The 19,593-nt window shown below is 38.5% G+C and overlaps 1 long non-coding RNA gene across 1 annotated transcript in view; it reads right to left on the bottom strand.

The window, feature by feature from the left end:
- The window catches only part of LOC119259406 (uncharacterized), a 114,339-nt gene extending 95,299 nt beyond the window's left edge, over positions 1 to 19,040 (bottom strand). The window contains exons 1-2 of the long non-coding RNA XR_008554112.1: positions 19,016 to 19,040; positions 16,855 to 16,901 (exon numbers count right to left, since the gene is read on the bottom strand). This is a non-coding gene — a long non-coding RNA (uncharacterized LOC119259406). The remainder of the gene's footprint in view (positions 1 to 16,854; positions 16,902 to 19,015) is intronic.
- Positions 19,041 to 19,593: the final 553 nt, after the last annotated feature.

Here is a 19,593-nt window from a genome sequence, read left to right as displayed (position 1 = left end):
ATACATATATTAGATAGATAACACACTAAATCACATTTCCTTTTTTTAAATCTACTACCAAATCATGAATTGGGTGGTAGCATGACTATGGGAAAAGTATCACAATGAAGCTCATGATTCTAGATCTCTGATATCCTTGATCTGATACTTATTTACTTGGAATATTTTATTATAGTCAACATTCTCCAAATTTCTTGGTGATCCGGAGATAAATATCTGCATCATTCAATTAAAAATCCAATTGGGGGAAGTTGAGGGACACTCAGAGAGTAAATGACTTAATGGATGCCTTCTGACAGTTCTGGTTAGTAATTTTAGCACATCGCCTTGAATAGAGTAGTTGTGATTTTACCAAATATTTCACAGTTTTGAAACATTATTTTATTCAATCCATAATGCAACACTAATCATTAGGAAGGATAATAACTGCTTTAGTCTTTCTTCTGCTTCATTTGAGACATGTCTTAAACAAATCATTCATCTTCCCATTTGCATTAGTTTCGTTATTAACAGGAGGTAATTCACGCAAATGGAAAAACAATTAACAGGGTACCATTAACTTTTGTTTACCATAATGACACCTTTTTGCATACACTGCCTCCCCAAACAATACTTGGAGTCTCAGGCATAGTTTAGCTGATAAAGTCTCCCTTAACTTGCTAATAACCTTCTAAGTTTCCATTAGAAAAATGGTCTAATTAAAAAAAAGAAGAAATGCCACAGTTGCTATCAGCCTAGGTATGACAATATTGCCTTGAGACATCCTCACCAATATATCTAAGGTACCTCCAAATTCTTTATCCTCTTCATTCACATCACACTTTAGAAACAGGATTCCTTTATTTATAATAAATCTAGACTGATGACTGCTTCTATTTTAAACACTGTTGATAAACCAGTTTAATCCTATGTTTTAGACTTTAAAATGTATAAGGTGGAAATAATGGGACTATTTACTACTTAAACTAATTGTAATTAGTATCTTACCTCTAAATCCACATGGAATTGGAAAGGGAAACCTGATGTAGAAAGGATATTCTCTCTGTATTTATTCATTCCTAGAATTAGCTATCGATCATTTACTTGTTCAACAAATAAGTTCTAAGCTCCTATTACATAAAACACCCCTTAGCTGTTTGAACATTTTCAAACACAGGAAGACTGTAGGGATGTGTTTGTAGGGAGAAAGTGATTAGCAATAATAACAGGATGTTAGATACCTTGTTTGTCCCTCCACATCTGTTTTTCATTTTGTTTTACTATTTCTACCCCATTCTTAGCTTCATGAGGTTGATCTACATGGGATGAATTCCTGGGATTCCACTTGGGTTTGTCCAATGGGAAGGCACCAGAGGGCATAAAATAAGGAAAGTCAGGTATTTATTTCTTTCATCCTTCCTTCTCGCCTTCATTTAGCTCTATCTCTCTACTGAAGGCACAATTCCAGAACAAGAGACTCTTTGCTATAACTCTCAATTCTAGTGAATTCTTGGTGCCTTTGCTTTTTCAGAAATAGAAATAGGGCTGTTGAAGGAAAAACCTCTGAGCCAGCAGGCAATGCTTCTGACTCTACCCCCTAATGTCCTCAGTGAGGACCACTGCAGCACAGTTTCCATCCCCATCAGGTCAGGGAGCTACCCACATGGCCCAGCAGACCTCTCCTGCTCGCCCGCTGCTCTCCTCAGCACTATATTTCAGTAGATCTGCCTGTTCTGTTCCCCACTCTCTCTGGTGAATCTTCTCACTACCACCCCCCTGCACCTCTGGCTTACACCCCAGTTCTTGTCTGCATAAATAAATAAATCTTTAAAAAAAAAGGAATTTCAAATAAGTGACACCTAAGCAATATGAACAAACTCCTATAGGAGTGTGAGGTGAAGAGAATTCACCTCCACTTAGCATAATCAGGAAAGTCTCCACAAGGGCAGGAGACATGTCTGTTTGATGTTGCAGGTACTTGATAATATTCCTTGAAGATTGCTGAATAGGGAAGTGATATTTTCACTGGACCTTGGAAAACAGCTGTGCTTGAAATGGGAAGACAGGGAAATGTACTACTGTAGACAGAATGAACAGTAAAACTAAAGAACAGAACAGCAAGAACCTGCATTCAAAGAACAAATTCCTTAATAGAAGAATGCATCCAGAGTGTTAGGGGGAAAAGGCGGTCCCAAAGCAAATTCCATACAGGCTTTGTGGACTCCACCCCCACCCCAGGTCAAAGCCAAAGACACTGGGAACTCCAAATCCCATCACCACCAAAGGGAAGGTGGCTGGGACCTGAGGGTGGGGTTAAGCAGCCAGGTGGATACAAAAGGCAGACATGTGGGCTTTGGGGGCTCTCTCCATTTTTTTGGGCTCTTGGCCAGCAGCAGCGTCCGGTCAGCTCTGAGAGTGACTTTGGGGTTTCCAGGTCGTCGGATCGGGTAGGACGCATTAAAGACTTTATTTCCCTATTTTCTCCCTGAGTTGTACATTTTCCTTATTTCCTTTCCTCTTGTAAATAAACCTTTTATTAACCCTTTTGCGTGTGTCTGTAGTAGAGTATTCCTAAGTCCCTTTAAAGCGCGCGGGTGAGGACCCACAGCCAGGAACCCGTTTAATATCGGGGTTGCTCTATAACAAGAGGACGGTTCTACCCCAGTGCCAGGGTGCCTTCTGCAGCATGCCATAGCCCCAGATACAGCCTTCATTAATCCTCCAAGGATATCAGGTGAAATGCAATATTCGTAATATTTCTCTTTACACTGTTCTGCACTTATCTGGCTCTCCTCATCTTTTCTCACCCTTTCCCGTTCCCACCTGCCTTGCAGCCTCATTGACTATCTGCAGACTCACCCTTGCACACCTTGTAATTTGAACATGCTGCTTTAAAAAAAAAAAAAAAGACTATTCTATTCATCCTCTTTCCTCCTCCTAACTAACTTGCAATCACCTTCAAATCTCAAAATCCCAAAATATGAATCTTTCTCTCTAGGTAGCCTTTCCAGACACCTGCAAAGTGGTAGTGATTCCTCATAATTGCTTATGTAATTATCTACTCTTATACATTATGGCACTTAAAATGTTGCTTTATATAATAGGTTTCATCTTTGGTCTGGCTATACATCATAAATGTCTCAGTCATGGATAGGAAATTGGATTTTACTACTTGAGAAAATAAATAGAATCAGTGGAATGAATTCATACTTGATCAAAGCAAACATTAAACTAGTGATGAAGAATCGACAGGTTTTGTACAATGATTATCTGACCCCACGAACGCAAATATTTTCTTGTTTCTATTGACTTTAATGGTCCTGGCACCTAGAAAAGTAGCCACTTCAAAAATGTTTGTTGATTGAATAAATTCAGTGTGAATGAATGGACATGAGTAAGAGGGAGTTAGTGTATATCTAACTTAGTCTATGACTATGATCAACATCTTCTTTTATAATGACAGGAGGCACAGCCATTTAGAATTTATGTAGAATTGCTAATCTCAAAACCCTTTGGAAAAGGGTCCAGTTAATTAATTGGCTGTGCTTCAGTCTATTTAAACCTGGAAGGAATTTTTAAAAGAGCAATAGATGGGCCTCCCCTGGTGGTGCAGCAGTTGAGCGCTGGGTTGCGAAGCTGCCTGCAGCCTCTGCAGTGCCAGTTAGATCCCTGGCCACCGAAGAGGGTCCCACCAAAAAAAAAGAAAAAAAAAAAAGAATTAAAAGAGCAACAGATGACGGTTTTACTGTTCCTAGTTCCTATATCCACTCATTGGTAAATAATACAGATTTTCAAGCACTGAGTTTTTAATTAGCACTTTGCTCAAGGACTTGTTTTTGAAGTCTCTTGTCAGAGATGGGACTCATGGTTTACCTTTCTGTAGGGACGGATAAGGGAATGATTCGATTTACCTGAAATGTTTACACAATTAATGTATATTTTAATTTTTGTTTGCTTTGATGATTTAATGTTGCCTCCCCATAAGTGCTTCCATTTGAAGTACTAAGTTTATGAATTTCTCCAATTAATTAAGCACCTTAGGTGTCTTGCTTTTAAAAAACATTTATGCATAGTACCGTATATTATAAAACTTGGATCCAATGTACAGAGAGCTGCTTAATTCTATTTATTTAATAAACTTTGATGGTTTGCATCTAAATTATTCTTGATTTACAATGATTTTCTTAGGGCTTTGTAGTGTCAAAAGTCAGTAGCATTTAAACTTATTTTAAATGAAGTTTAGTTTGAGGGAATGTGAGCAATTAACTGAAAGTACCAATTCTCTCATATTCCTCAGAGCAATGATTTCAGTTTTCAGTAAACCAGCTCATCCCCAAGAGCCTGGAGGATCATATCTGACCTTCAGTGAAATTGTACCATAATCACAATTTGTAAAACTTTACAAACTATTTGTATTGCATTTCCAAGTTATCACAGGTGATTAGGAGTTACCTAATAATCAAATGCTCTCTAATCATTCTTTTCAATACATTTCACTTCATATAAGTCAGACTGCCTTATACCCAGATGTTATTTTAAATGACTTTCCTTCAAGTCAACCCTATTTGTTCATTTTTTATCCCAATAACTTTTGTTTCCTTTATTGACTATCTATCGGCTTCCCTACAAAATTACCATTCAGAGCTCTGAATCTTTGAATTTAAAGTTGCTTCATATAGCATCTGTTGACATTTGATTTATGATTTATGCATTGAGACCTTCAAGCCATAATAGATAAGACATTCATTTCCTCGGTCTTCCCAGATTGGTCATTTGGTTAAAAATGTCCTTAAAAACTATAGAGAATCTAACACAAATGAGCTAGCTTGAGATAATGTCTGTTCCGCCTCAGAAGCAAAAGTTACCATTTTAAAAATTGCCTCTACCCTGCAAGCTTTAAAATTTTAACAAATGCCTGGGATCCAGCTGCATGCTTAACTTGCATCTCTCTCCACACTTTGCAGCCGAATATGTTCCACATGTGCATATATTTTCTTATGGAAGCACAAGGAAATGCTATTGTAGAGGAGGGTCCAAAGGACTCAGAAATGATAACAAAATAGCTCAAGTACTTAAAATCTTTAAATAGCTGGCTTCTCCCCATCTTAATTCTTCTGACTTTTAGGGTTATTGCAACTGCTTCTGAATAGAGTGGTTACATTTATTTAAAAAAAAAAATGGTGCAGTTTATTCCTAACAGTCTCTTCATGACACTCAAGACCGCACCCACAAAGAAAAACCCAACCAGAATGATTTCAATAAAGTATGGTTACCAAATGAAGCTCAAAGAAATCTCAGGAGAGGTCATTCATTTATACCCTTGACTTTATTTGATTAAAGAAAGTTGAAAAATAAAAGCCAAAGTTCCCTTTCTACCTTAATTATTTGAGAGCATCATATAGAGAATAAACTTCAAGCTTTTACTTTCAAGTGAATTGTGATCTCCAGTTAAGGATATTATATTGAAAATTCTATTTTGAAACATAAGAGGAAACAAACAAGAGTATTTATCACTCAATATAAATTACCCCTTTAATAAAAAAGTCAAATTTTTGTTTCTGGAAAATGAATGCCCACATACCCTGAAAATTAATATTTCTGTTGGAAAACAAGTACAAATACTGGATTTTAAAAAAATAGTTATATTTTACAAGAATGCAAGGGATGTCATTGGCAGCGTATAACAGCACGTAAGCAGTAGAGCAATAATCTAAGGCGCTCAGCAAACTCTAAAGCTGCTGGCTACTTTGCAGGCACCCGATAACCTCTGGTGACCTTGAGTCTCATTTTTGACAGCTGAACAGGAGATGGGAGACAGGAAATAAACAAAACCGCACCCTTCGAGTAGAAGGTGTTAGATTAGAAGACTCACGAATAAAGCCAGACCCCTAGGCTGCATCGTCCTGGAACAGATTACACAGTAGTATCTAGGTGCACTATGTGTATATGCGTATGTGTATATACATATATTTTCCTTTCTAGCCTAGTCAGTGTTTCCCATATTTCTTTTTATCACTATCAAATGATTTTATTCTAAGAACAATGTTTTATGGAAAACATTGTAATAAAATTAGTGAAAAGAACACAGAAGCTGTATCTACTATAACTGTATTATGTTTTCATTTCCTTTAAAAGGAAAACCTGTTCTTGCTATAGACCAGAATTTTCTCTTATACGAATACAAATTTAGGTGCCTAGTCAATTAGCTATTGCTTTGTAACAATCCCAAAACTCAGTGACTTAAAACAACATTTACCTTGCTTACAAACCACCACTTTGGGAAGAGATTGTAAGGGACAGTTCAACTCTACTCCACTTGGCAGCTGTTGGCATTGCTCAGTGGCTCAACAGGCAATGGAATCATCTGAAATCTGTCTCATCCCCTCAAATACCTGGCAGTTGATTCTGTTGTCTGGGACTTTAGCTGGATGGGGATGACAGCCAGAAGTCTCCACATAGTGCTCGGGGAGCTCGGCTTCCTGACAGTGTGATGGTTGGGTTGTATGGGTAAGCATCCTGAGGCACACACACACCCTGACTCACACACACAGACACACATACAGAGAAACACACACACAAAGGCTCACTCAGAGAGACACAAAGATGCAGACAGATGCACATGGATTCATACAGAGAAAATCACAGACTCACAAACACAGATTCTCTCTCTCTCTCTCTCTCTCTCTCTCACACACACACACACACACACTCTCTCACACACACACACAGAAGGCATCTTCCAATTTATGACAAAGCCTCAGAAGTTGGGTACTGTCATTTTTGCAACATTCTACTCATTGAAGAAGCTAAAATACTCTTTCATGTTCAGGGAAAGGAAGGAGGAATATACCCCATCTGCTGGGGGAGTGTGGCAAAATTACAGGGGAGTTTGCAAAACCAAAACTCTTGCTAAGTCATTCTTCAAGAAAATATCACTTACTGTGGTTCTCACTCTCAATTACAGAATTGTCATTATATCTGTTCAATGCTTAGCTGAATTAGAGAGAAAACAAAGACAAGGGAAAATGTTTGTCAGGAAATGGTTAGACAGATAGTTCAAGTTCAGCCCTTGTTTAAATGGATGCCCTTAGAGATGACCCCTCACCTTTCTCTTCTTAACACTAACATACTCTAGAAATGTACCAGCCCATATCTAGCCTCAGATGCAGCAGTCCTTCCTGAGGTCTTTGTTCACTTCCAGGTGGACAGATAATGTGGGGCGCTGTCAGGGTATAACCACCAATGCCTTAGCTGTGCTTTCTGAGTCAAAGGGATTGGTTACATGGAAATTCATCATCTACATTGCATTAAAACTTGTTTCAGTTTCTTTTTAAAGACCAGGCCAAGGCTACAATAATTAATAAGGAAACATTAAACAAAGGGCAGAGAAGAGAAAGATATAAAATAGGAGCAAGGAGTTATCACAGGAACTGAAACCGAACACCAGAGTAGGTCACTGGCCCCCATCTGATGACCTTTCCACCAGCACATACAACACAATGGCATCATGCTCCTGTACCCACTTCAATGTTTTCTTCATGTCTTGCTAGCCTGGCATTTTGGTGGCTTTAACAAGAAACAATAAGAAAGTTACCTAACTCATCTCAGTACATCAATATTCTTTCTTCCACATCTATTTCCATTTTAAGCCTTTTCCAAATGTAAAAGAATTTACCCTTACTAAAGTATGTATGAAATTCTCAATGAGGTAGAAGAAAGCCCGAGGGAGGAGACCACAGTCATCCCTCCACGTTCTCCTGTCGCAGTACCAAGATGGAAGAGGCCGCAGAGTCGGGGTAGGGCTGTGGGGAATGCAGAGGAAGGACTCATCACTGGTGGGTGAACATTCACTGAATGATATGGTAGCTCTGCCAGAGACAAAAGAAGCTGAAACCCCAGACTTTTATATATTAAAAGTCCATCTGAGACAAAGCATATTCTCTCTCTCTTTCTCTTTCCATGCCTACGTTTCTTACTAACTTGGTGAAAAGTGTCAGCAAATAAGATTTTCCATCCAAAAGAGCCCTTTTGGAAGGATTGGCTCGAAATGATTTTGTGTCGACATCCAATAAGAGGACATCTTCCAAAGTGGCATTGAGTATGGGGACTGGAGGAGCACAGACTTGGGGAGGATGGAAGCCTCAACCACCACCCCCAACTCCGTAGTGTTTCTCCACTTCTTCCTCACGCCATAACTTCCACAGAGTTCTTACTCTGCCTTGGGTTCTTTTAGATTTCAGTTCCTTTCTTAGAAATACCCTTTGCTTTATCTAATTATTAAAATTAGTGTTACTGTCACAAAAAGATTTCCTTCCAAATAAAAAACTAAACCACTTTTCCACTGAAGTATTACCGCCCTTGCACTTTAGAATCGACCTAATGAAATCAAGCAGATCAGCTGCAAACCTAAAGAAAACATGGTGGGCATAAAGATTTCCCGGAAATATTAATGCTGTATCAGATCCAATCCAATCACATAGGTTCCAGCTTTTTCTAATGTTCGGGGTGCTGGGAGGCCCTAAAGTGGAAGTGTGAATTAGGGGGAGTTCCCATTAGCTAATTCTCCATATCCCTCTCAGTGGCCTCACACTCCCTCTCATGCACACAGAGCTGACACCTTGAGCTTGGCTGCTTAGAGCCTTTCTTTGTGAACCTCTCAAATCAGCCCTCTTCCTCTGGCCCACCAAAAGTTCACCCCCAAACCCTGTTGCTCAAGTTCTACCACTGACCTCATTTCAGTCTGGAATGTTAGTCCCTATCAATGATTAAATGAGTTCTGATCATTATTAAAAATAAAAATTTCTACTTACATTCATCTCAGCAGAGTGGAGTTTGGAACAAATAGCCAGAAGACAACGTGATACAGTTCAAATCTAAAGACTGCTGGTCTCTAACAAATAGAACAATCCAATTCACACTGCAGTATATCATAAAAAAGTGAACAGACTTCCCAAGCACCCTGCCCATTACTATTGATTTTGCATTACTGTAAATCAAGTAAATGGCTGCATTTTGACACACTTACGTCGATATCATGATGACACTGGCTACTCTGCCAGTGTAGACATTTCCATTATTCTTGTTGTGTTCAAGCAGCACTGACGTTATAGCCTAGGCTGCGAACCAGTTTTGTGCCTCTCCCCTCCCTCTTCCCACTCCACCCAGCACAGCGCCACAGGGCTCCCGATGACCAGCTTGTTCCTCTGCTCCACACACTCTAGTGGCTTCCCTGTTATCAGAGTCAAAATAATGCTTACAAAGCTTTAAGAGCTATCCTCTCCCACTCCCCACCACACCCCACTGTTTTCTCTCAGTTCTTACCTCCTTGTACACTTCCTCCAGATAACTTTCCTTACTGTTTCTGGAACCATCCAAGCCACTCCCACCTCTAGGCTTTTGCCCTGGCCGTTCCCTCTTCTCAACACTTCCTTCCCCCAGATATTCACATGGGTCCCTGCTCCTCCTTGGACATTTTGCTGGAATGTTGCTTTCTCAGAAGATTATCAGATTATTCTAGTTACTTATGCAACCTCCTAAGCCCTCCAACCTTGCTCTAGTTTTTTCCATAGCAGTGTCTTCTATCATAGTATAGGGTTAGTATATTTAGTATGTCTCATTGTAGTTTCCTTGCACTAGAATGTAAACTGCATTGAAATGGAATTTTCTTCATTTGTACCTTCCATGCATATAAAACAATCCAACAAATAGCTGATGTGCAATAGATATATGTGGTTAATGAATAAACAAAGATTTTGGTACTTTCTTTTCTCATTTCCTATCTTCAGTTTCCTGAGGAAAAGAAGCAAGGTTTATTCACGTTGCAAAATTAATGTCAGTTATCATGTGGACTTTGGTCAGTTATATGATTCAAAGTCTCATTCCATCATATGGGAAGAAAATTGAAAATACATTATTCCTTCCCCAATAGTCTTTGCTCATCTGATACAAAATGAATGTATTATGCCCTCAGCTTACCAAACATGTCTCCTCTCTAAATGGCAATGCAATCCTGCAAAGCTCAATGGATTTGTGCTAAAAGAAATTATTTGAAAATAAACATGGCTGAATGATTTAGTCACTTAATGTCTTGTTCAAATATTTGTTTCATAATATAATCATATTATGAAACTGTGACAAAACATTCATACCTGTATAAATGAAAGTGAATCTGGGTATATATTGTGGTTCTCTGAATTGTTTTGGCATCACGATCCTATAGCAAAATATTTCAGTCATTTTGTTTATGGGTTATTTGTTGAGCTTCAGGTCAGAAAATCAAGGAAATTTACACAAACTTGCACTGAGTGGAATTTAGGATTGTCTAGAAGACAGAGGAACTAGTTCGCATGCAGGATATCCAAAGTGAGTCCACCATGTGTTTCTGCCTTATTCCAGAAAGCACTTTATTTAGTAAAAGACACTGTCATAGAGATCAGTCTTGTTAGTAGTATAGCATTTTCAAAAGCATTCAGTGTAAAAATGTACATTGGTGTTACCCACACATAACAGAGCTGTGATTTGCTTTCCAGGCCATCACACCTTATTCTACTGCTTTTTCACAGAAATGGATTAAGAGGGCACAAGTCTATACCCATGCTGACACTTATAAAAGGAAATCAAAGGGGAACTGAAAGCAGACACTGAATATATCAGATTCCTTTTAGGCATGATGCCCAATTTCAATAGAACCACTCCTTAAATTCCTTTAGACCTGCACCAAGGATCCTTTCCAGCTCAAAAATTCTGTGCTTCACTGATTCCATCATACCCTGGGGATATTGACGTAAGCTAATTTGTGTGGCAGAATTAGAATGAGGTTTCTGATGCTTAAACAGTGACGATTTCATGGTACAGGAAATATAGGGACAAAAGGGCTAACCTGGTGGGAAAGAGATTATTCTATCAGGAATTTATTATTTTTTTTAAAAGCAACAACTTTGTTCGGGTCCAAACAACTCAAATTTCCCCCGAGGCTGCCAGCCCTGCAACAGAGAGAGGGCATGGGCACAGAAACAGGAAAAAGGATCCAAATGTGAAAACATCCTCATTTCACAAAAGATAGTAGGGGATGGCAAGGGAGAGAAAAATAAAGGGTGATATTCCACCACTGCATGGATGTTAGTATAATCTACTTCAATTGCTTTATCTAATTAAGTTAGAAGGCAATGTGGAAGAAGTATTGCTTTTGCACTCAGGAAACTCATGTAATGTAATCAACTAGTTTGTGCAAGTGTTTTAATTTCTCTGAGTATTATTCTCTTTAACTGTAAGATCAAATAATTAGGCTCTGCAGAGTTAAATGGAGCTTGTAAGTCAGAAGTACCTGTGCTTGGATCATGACAAGGTTATGTGTTGTGTGTGTATGATTTAGAACAAAATGCTTATCCCTCTAAGTTTATTTCTTCATCTGCAAGTAGGGGAAAGAATAAGGAGCTCAAAGTTCAGTTATTTAACTGCAATAAAAGAAAATATATACGAGTATTTGTCACCCATTGTATTAATGATAAATAATTCTTTTAGCACAAAGAAATCTTAAAGAAAATCTTGGGGAGGAATCACAAAGAAGACAACAGAAATAAATTAAAAAACAAGGAATCCCTAAAATTCTATTTGTCTTTTATTACTTGATCAATGTGCCTGATGCCATCCATCCATTTTAAATGTTACATACCAGCTAGTGATTTTACATATATAGAAAACATTTCTAAATAAAAGGCAACATTCTGAAAAATTAATTAGCAAGAAATCATAAGCCAACCATAAGGGCATTTTTGAAAAGAGGTGGGAGAAAGCAGACAGAAATAAAAGGCTGGATCACTCTAGAGAGGAGCTAAGAGTATAGCTTACCAAGCTCAAGAGGTGTGGTGCTCTTGATTTCAACATAAGCCGGTCCTCAGGTCCCTGAGCTCTGTCCTGAGGATGCAGGACATGGCATAGCTGCAGATGGCAGACATTTTCTCATGCCAATAAAATCCCATTCCACAGTGGAGTAGGGATGGGTGGTTCTAAAAGTGGTATGCCAGAGGAGAGCCCATCCCTGGTGCCCAAGAATTGGGACAGGGATTTAAAGCCCCTAACTCCAAATCAGGGTCAGGCCCAGTAAGTCATTGGAATGGGAACTAAATGCTAGAGTCCCCAGCAGAAGTCGAGCCAGGAGCCTGGACTCTGCAGAAGAAAACTTCACTAGAGCTCTCACACCCAGAAAGACAGGAGCTGCACATATTCCCTTTGGTCCAGACTTTCACTGGTTTAGGGATTAGGTAGTTCTGAACCCGCAGTTGGGAACTGTAGTTTTAGGGCCCACAGCTGTGAAAAATGGCACTGGCCCTAATTAGTAACATCTGCAGATGGATCAGTGTGCTTGTTTTGCCACCAGTTGTAACACATCCCCAACATTCAGCAACTACAAATATCTTCAGAAGGCAGTCTATGTATAGTAGAAAGCAGTAAGTCAGTGAGCAGGTAATTCACCACCACAAAGAACCAATCTGTAGGGAAACCAGAAGGAAAGGCATTGCAGAAGGCAAATTTGAGATACCCTCTTAAGACACTGGCTCACACAAATGAATACCAGGTCTACTCACCAACTGTACACTCAATGTCTACCTTTGTAAGTGTTTCACAAAAGTAAAGAGGACATTTAGATTCCAAATCTAACCCACAGGCATGCAGCAGTGCCTAAAGGCAGTATTTGGTCTTTTGGGCTAAAACAAAAGAGTGAGTGCAGATGGAGTGATTTGCTCTGCCAGCCAGAGAGTAATAAGCAATATGGCGTCCAACCAGGCAAGGGCATGCACTTAATCCCATCCTATCATATTAGGAATGCTGAACACCAGAGGAGATAGTACCTCAGTAGATACAGGAGTCCTAATTTCACCAACAATGGTCCCCTGACATAGTGTGTAAATGATTTGCTCCTTAATGAGATCAAATATTTCACAAGCACAGTTGGAAGAACCTAGCTGTTTAAGCTGGCAGTTTTAAAAATACAAACAATTAAAATGTTTGGCTAGAAAGGAATTTTAGAAACTTTATTTAGGACCAAAGCCAGCTTTGGTAGTTTGAAACAAACAGAGCCTGTTTCATTATGGGGCTCAGGAAGTAACATAAAATATTTTCCACCAAATTTGCCTCCAGGTAGTTGTGTGGAATTCAGTCAGCAATTTCAGTATAATTTGAAAAGAAATAGCAGGCAGTCCCTTTAGCAATTAAAGACACATCTCAAAAGATAAATAAAATGAAGTTAACTCAACCGAACTCTACAGGTAATCAATCCTGCATGGTGCTGAGAACAGAAAAAGGGAAGTAGTTAAGGAAACAAACCATACTATCCCTTACATAAAGGCACTGAGGTTCAGTAAAGGTGATGAGTAGGAAAATGTGTGGAAGGGATGACAAAACTCTAACAACTGAGCAGCTGACTGCATTAAAAGCAAAAGAAGAAAGTGGAAGCTAGAGGGGGAACAGACAAAGGATATCAACAAGGCTACAAACAGATGACAAAATACTAATGAGACTGATAATCCCTTGTTCAGAAATGAGCCAAAGAACTTATTTTAAGAGCTTAGACGTAATCATTCCACTTCTATGCCTCATGACAGAGAGAAGTTTATTTACCTCAACAGAATATCCTGCTTCAAAATCCTTAAGGGGGCACTCCCATATTCCCCTAGCACCCCAAACATTCACCTCTTAATAGTGTGTATATGTAAGAAAGAGCACTGAGCAGAATAAATCAAAGGATTGAAATCAGAAAACTGGGGTTTAAATGGAATTTCGTAAATTCCCAGTTATGTGACTTTGACCAAATCCCCTCATCACTCTAAGCATTAGTACAGGGAAGCATATTTTAATAGGAGACAAGACCTACTTCATAAGAATGTTTATTGCAGCACTATTTATAATAGGTAAGACCTGGAAGCAACCCAAGTGCCCAAAAATAGATGACAGGGTCAAGAAGATGTGGTACATAAACACAGTGGAATACCATTCAGCAATCAAAAAAGATAAACTCATACCATTTGCATAAACATGGATGGAGCTAGAAGGGATTATGCTCAGTGAAATAAGTTAGAAGGAAAAAGAAAAATATCAGATGGGTTCACTTACAGGAAGAATATAGGGGAACCAAATACAACTATAAATCAGAGATAATCTTCAGGGGAGGGGAGGGAGAGGGATCAAAACGAGGGCGGGAAGAGCACAAGGGTCTATGGTGATGGTGCACAGGTGAATGGGTGGTGGTAATTCTATGGGGACTACACTGATGTAAAATATGTATAAATAAAGAAATTAATTTTAAAAAAGTTCTCAGAATTTATCAACTAAGAACCTCAAAACCCCTAAGAATTGTGAAGAAAAGAGTGTAATACCCTGAGATTATCTCATTAATCCAGATCCAATTTCCAATTCATCATTTCTTTTTATTTGCACATTTATTTATTTGTTAGATTTGACCAACTTTTCTCTTTTATTGATACTACCAGCTATACTAATCACTCGCTTCAGTCTGAGTATGAAATAGAAATGGTGTACTGTTTCTCTTCTCCCTATAAAATAATTTCATAGCTTCCTTTAAACAATCCAGAAAATCCAAAAAAACAGATATGAATAAAGCGATTAAACTCCTAGAACCTCAATGTAGAGACAACATAGATTAAAATAGATAAAAATTTATCAACCATTACTAACATCATCTAATATAATCTTATTTTCAGAGCTCTAGAGCTGTCAAGTTCCTTTAGAGCTGTTCAGAAAGAACCCCAGGACATTTAACTTTCATATTCTTTTTTATGGGGACAATCATAACACCTGTGGAAGGAGAGAAAACAGAGTTGGATATGTGGACAGTGTCTGAGAAGAAAACTCCCTGGTGCTCTGATAGGCACTAAGCAAGTGACAGCAATTTGGGAACTCAACATGGTTCATGACTTCATTGTGACCCATCCAGAGTTATTCCCATCTCAGTTTATTTCTACCCTATTGGCTCTGCCTAAAGGATATTCTCTCATCAGTTATTAAAACAGTGCCACCATACAGTGAAGTGAAGCATCTTTCTTTATTACTCAAGGAGACCAGCTTTACTGTTTCATCAGTGAGGTGACCTGTCTGCCACTTTGGGGTCTGCAGGCAGAGTAAGATGATTGGAGGAACCCACTCAAATATCCTTTACTTGTTGCTTTTTGGCTTGAATTTTTGGGTTAGTGGAATGTGGTCCCTGATAAAAATTCTGAAGAGTACCTCCTAGAACCACCAGCACAACCTTGGTGAAGGCACGTGGGCTAACACCATTGACACCAATTGGGGGACTTCTAGAATGACAGAACTGTGGGCCCAGCCCAGAATTATCCAGTCCAGAGTCTGTAACTTACTAAAATCTCAAATGATATATACACACACTTCAAAGCAGAGTAAACCTATGTTAGAGGCTCAATTTTTAACTTTATTCCATTGAAAATAATGCTACAAAGTTTAACTGAGTCAAAAGAGAGAGCATGAGCTGGGGTATTATGTCCAAGTATCCAGGAGTATAGGACTCAGTTGCTCATTGGTGGAAAGCTGAGAAAAGGAAGGAATCACCTTGATTCCATTCAGGAAGGCACTACACATTTTTATACAGTATTGCAGTTTGGGATAGAAGGCCCTTTTTGGAGTCCTTGGCTTAGAGGCACCACATTACCTGCCTCTATATACCTTTTCTTGTACCTGCTTCTTCCTGTGAAGGTGGAATGGCACTCTCCACAGAATGTACATATGCCTCTTCTTCCTAATCCAAAAACAGCCTTGTTCCTGATAACCAGCTCTCAGATAAATCTCTTTATCCTGGTTCTCTTCATGAAGGTTTGTCTATCCTACCAGTATTTTGCAGAGGTGACTAGGGTAACAGGATTTGTGGAGGAATATTCAGGAGCAGTTATCTTTGTTTTACAGTTGCCATAGGATATTAATCAGAGTTGGGACTGAAAAACAAATGCACTGACATTCAGTTTGGAATTTAAGATAAGAAATTCATTGAAAATGAAAGCAGTATGGAGATTACTCCAAAAAATTAAAAATTGGAATGCTACATGATCCAATTTTCCCACTTCTGGGTATTTACTCAAAAACAGTAATTTGAAGAGATATAAATACCCCATTTTTATTATAGCAGTATTTATAATAGTTAAGAGCCAGAAATAATTTAAATACCCATCAATTATGTTTTGATAATGATGTGGTATAGATACACAGTGGAATACTATTCAGCTGTAAAACAAGATAAAATCTTGCCATTTGCAACAACCTGAATGGACCTAGAGGTCTATTATGCTCAGTGAAATAAATCAGATGGAAAAAAAAAAAAGCCTACATACCTCTCATGTAGCATACAGAGAAGCCAAAAAATGAATGAACTAAATAAAACTTTCAGACAATAAAGCCAAGTTAGTAGTCAGCAGAAGGGAAAGTGGAAGAAGTCTTAGTAAATTGGTAAAAAAAAAAAAAAAAAAGACTAATTATAATAAAGTAAAAATCAAAATCAACAAGCAACTATAAACCAGAGACGTACTACAGGGTGGTGGGGAGGAGGGAGTAGGATCAAAACAAGGGGGTGGGAATGGGGACTATAACCAAGATGAAAATGCATACATTGTGCAAAAATGAAAAATGATGCAAATATATATATAATTAAAATAATAATAAATAAAAATTTTAAAAAGGGATTAATTGCATGGTGAAGGGAAAAAATGGACTTTAAGTGGTAAACTTAATGTAGTATATATGCAGATGTAGGTTTATAATGATGCATAACCTGCAGCTAATATAAAGTTATAATGCAATGTTAATTTAACAGTTTTTAGAAGATGTTTCTTTCTTATGTTCAATAGAACAACTTACATTTGCTACGATTCTTCATCCACTGACTTCCAGTTCAGCTTAATCAACTGGAAGTGACAGAAAGTAATTAGATGGGGCGGAGGAGAAAAAAAAAAAAACACAAACAATTTTTCGCATGTTTCTACTGGAGATGGTTCCGGCATTGGTTATATCTCTTTGTAGCTCAGTTCATGCAAGAGCCTTTCCCATCATGTTCGCACCTCATTCAGGAGACTCATCCACCATGACTCCAGCACTGGCTTATCAAGTGTGACCTCCATGGGGAGCCCAACTCTTTTGAAGTAGCCCTACCCTTGGTTCTGGTTTGCCATGATGCCACCTCCTCCTTTACCCCTCCAACACAAAGCTTGGGAGTAGTAGCCTATTATGGCCACTTAAGGTCTTCCCAAACTTGTTAAATTTTGCCACATATTAAATCTCTTCTACTGAAAGACTTAGAATGTGTTCCATTTGACTGGCTTCCCCCTGACTGACACACTGGCCTTATATTCATTAAGTATCAAGGGTCTCTCTTTGGAATATCTGGCCCAGTGGGAAATGTCATTGAAATTAATCTTCAGATATAGAATAAAAATCATTTTATCACTATTAAGAACTTTAGGCATTATCTGAGTCTGCCATTTCACAAATGTCCCCCAGAGACAGTGAGCGCATGCCCAGCCTCACAGCCATCGAGTGACAGTGCCTGCACTAGCTCTGTCCATGTCCAGCAGGATTTCACTCTTCCTGTTTCTTCTGTGGTACTCTTGCTGCCTTTATGAAACTACGTAAATGTTTGATACCAAACCCTGTATATAGATATATATTCTAGTACTATTGGTTAAATTTGTCCTAGAGAAAATGAGTTGGCAATTTCAAGGTTGTCACTTAACACATAAATTTTGTCAAATTCATGGAAGTTATCAAATATATTAGAAATTAACCATGGGAACATACACTAATTATATGGGAGATATTTTCAAATGGATGAAAATAAAAGACATTTATAGAAGTTAAAGACATTAAAAAGGCAAAAAAAAAATAAGAAAAGCTAGAGCATCAGGACTATGAGGTACACTAATGACAATTCTTTGGGAGTGAGGATGGGGAAGGAACATGACTTCAGAATGGAGTAAACATACCAGGAAAGAATTTAGAAAATTAATATGAGATTGTCAAGGAAATAATTCAGCAATATATATTTTGAGAGAAAGAGACATTGCTAAATAAACAGCATAGGAGTTAAAGGAAAATAAATATCCATGTTCTTGTATAAGGCACAATGCTATAATTGCTGTATTAAATCATCAAACCGCAAGACTCAATTTAGGACTGAGATCAATAGACAATATAAGTGAAAAACAGGATGACGTCCTTTAAATACATTTCTTGCATCGCCAGCAGTTCTGGACAGGAAGTACAGTATTAGAGCTAAAAGCATAGAATCTGGATTCCAAGCACTTGAACTTGAATATAAGCTCTGCCATTGACTTGTTGTGTGCTTTTGCTAGTGTAACCCAGGCTGCAGTGAAAAAAAAGACCCAAAAATATAATATGGTTTGAATATAGGGGAAGTTTATTTTCACTTAAGAAACAGCCCCAGCTGAGATTTCCTGATAGGAGATGGCTCAAGAATGGATTTTTGGGGCCTCCCCTGGTGGCACAGGCTGTTGAGAGCCGTTGTGAAGCTGTCTGCATCTTCTGGAGCACGGGTTCCATCCCGGCCAGCGGGTGAGGGTCCCACATGGCGACGCAGACCTCTCCTGTCTTGCCCACTGCTCCCCTCAGCTGTGCATTTCGTCAGTCTGCCTGTTCTGTTCCCTGCTCTGTCTCTGGTGAATCCTCTCACCCTCCTGCGCATCTGGCCTGTACCCCAATTCTTGTATAAATATTTTTAAAAAAAAGAATGGATTTTTGTGTGCAGTGAACATGTTGTGATCTGGGACTAGTTACTTAATTTCTCTGAGCTTCTGGAATTTTTTTTCCTGTATAATATTGTACTAATAATAGTGCTCCTGTGGTACAAAGTGGGTCACTACACATAACATACTTTTTTAAGTAGTAACAACTCAACAAGGACAAGCTAGTATTAGCAATGTTTCAGCTAGATTATTTGTGAAGTTCTGCCTACTAATGATTGCTCCATCTACTACTGATCAGTTAAAGATGCAGAAATACCTACCATAAAAGTGTCATGTCCTTCAGACAGGCCACCTTGATCATCAGTATGCATCAGAATCACCTGGAGTGTTTATTAAAACCTGTATCACTGGTTGCTACTGGAAGAGCTTCTGATTTGGTGAATCTGAGACAGAGAGAGAGAAACTGCAGACAACTACTACTTGAAAAAGGAAGCTGCCAAAACTTAACTCTACAAAAGTGGGAAAAGATCCGAAAGGTCACAAGGTCAGAGAGAAAGAGACAGACAGACAGACAAAGGATAATGTGTCTACCCTCTCTTACTCTGCTTTGACTATATCTCATCGTGTTTATCTCTGTAATAGTTGGACTTTCCTGCCTTCCACTTTTTCCCTTGCAAGGTCCATGGCAAGCAAAGACAGCTTCCCATGTCCATATCCTTTTCCACTGGAATGCTGAGGTTCTACTAGAGAAAAGAAATCTGTCTCTTGGTAACTTTGTTATGTATTAAACAGTATTTATTTGCTCCCTCTGGTCTGCAAATCACAGGAAAGGCATTTTCAAAAATTTATGAGCACATTACCCATATTGTAAAGAGGTCATTTTAATATGGTATCTCAT

The sequence above is a fragment of the Talpa occidentalis genome, unplaced genomic scaffold (assembly GCF_014898055.3).
Source record: "Talpa occidentalis isolate TD23 unplaced genomic scaffold, MPIMG_talOcc4v2.1 talOcc4.5, whole genome shotgun sequence".
NCBI lineage: Eukaryota > Metazoa > Chordata > Mammalia > Eulipotyphla > Talpidae > Talpa > Talpa occidentalis.
This window is presented reverse-complemented; position numbering and strand designations above follow the sequence as displayed.